The sequence below is a fragment of the Silene latifolia genome, chromosome 11 (assembly GCF_048544455.1).
Source record: "Silene latifolia isolate original U9 population chromosome 11, ASM4854445v1, whole genome shotgun sequence".
Taxonomy (NCBI): Eukaryota; Viridiplantae; Streptophyta; class Magnoliopsida; order Caryophyllales; family Caryophyllaceae; genus Silene; species Silene latifolia.
In genome coordinates this window covers 81,199,325-81,200,489 of record NC_133536.1, presented here as the reverse complement: position 1 = coordinate 81,200,489, position 1,165 = coordinate 81,199,325, and the positions used below count along the sequence as shown (strand labels likewise).

At 38.6% G+C, this 1,165-nt stretch overlaps 1 non-coding gene across 1 annotated transcript; it reads right to left on the bottom strand.

Moving 5' to 3' along the window:
- Positions 1-789: 789 nt before the first annotated feature.
- Positions 790-897, bottom strand: LOC141616014 (small nucleolar RNA R71). The gene has a single exon (XR_012530394.1). It is a non-coding gene; the product is annotated as a small nucleolar RNA R71 (small nucleolar RNA).
- Between the last annotated feature and the right edge of the window lie 268 nt (positions 898-1,165).

The following is a 1,165-nucleotide window of genomic DNA, read 5'->3' as shown; positions in this document are numbered from 1 at the left end:
GTATTTGGTGAAATTATAAATATTGTTTTGGTTGGGTAACTTTTGACGACGAGTTTAAAAACCTACGAACCAAAAATGGCATCGTTGCCGGGGACGATGTTAACTTGAGTTGATTTTCTTGAATTGTTGTTAGTTGTGTCTTTCTTTACCTTGGGGAAGTCAATCTCCTCAAGGTTGTTCTAATTGTTTTCGAGTTGTTTGATATTTTGCATGTCTAGGAGATCACAAGGCAACTTGTTACCCATTGATCTTGAAATCGAAAGAACTTTGACCGACAATTGAAGACTTGCTAGGAATACTTTGAGAGGTATTGGTGAGATTGTGGACATTCAACCAAATAACATTGAGTTCATCAACCCTTTTGCAAGATAAGGAGAGGATAACCCAATACAAAACCCACCACAAAATCAACCCACAATACCTAAATTTTCATCACATTCCGTACCAACCGAGGAGAACCTACCAATTGGTACTTCTACACCACAACATTTAACCGGTAATTTCATTGCCAAATCCGCATTTATAAAATTAGTTGAGAGAAGTCAATTTGGGGGGATGCCTAGTGAAGATCCTCATTCTCATATGGAGACTTTTTGTGACTATTGTGATGCGATTTCTCAAGCCGGAGTTACTCAAGACCAAATTCGATGGGTCTTATTTCCTTTTTCTTTGATTGGTACCGCGAAATAATGGTTGAAGAGCCTAGATAAGGCTACTCTTGGTATTGATTCTTGGAAGAAATTGGCACTTGCTTTCTAAAAGAAGTTCTATCCTCCGGAAAAGACTAACATGTTGAGAGCCCAAATCATCGGCTTCAAACAAAGGGATGGGGAATTTTTGTATGAAGCATGGAAAAGATTCAAGGAAACTTGTCGATCTTGTCCACACCATGGACATAGCGAGTGGTTCCTTGCACAACAATTTTGGAATGGTCTATATGAAGACTCCCGAAACATTCTCAAGATGGGATCAAATGGTATGTTCACCGAAGTTGATGATAATCAAACATGGAACAAAATTGAAGAAATGGCAGTCCATAACTCACAATATAGTAGACCTCGGAAGGCTACTAAAGGAGGAAAGTATGAGGTGGATTCCATTACTCAATTGGGTGCTCAACTTAGTGCTCATATTGATACCATTAATTTGAAGTTTGAGAAGGTCA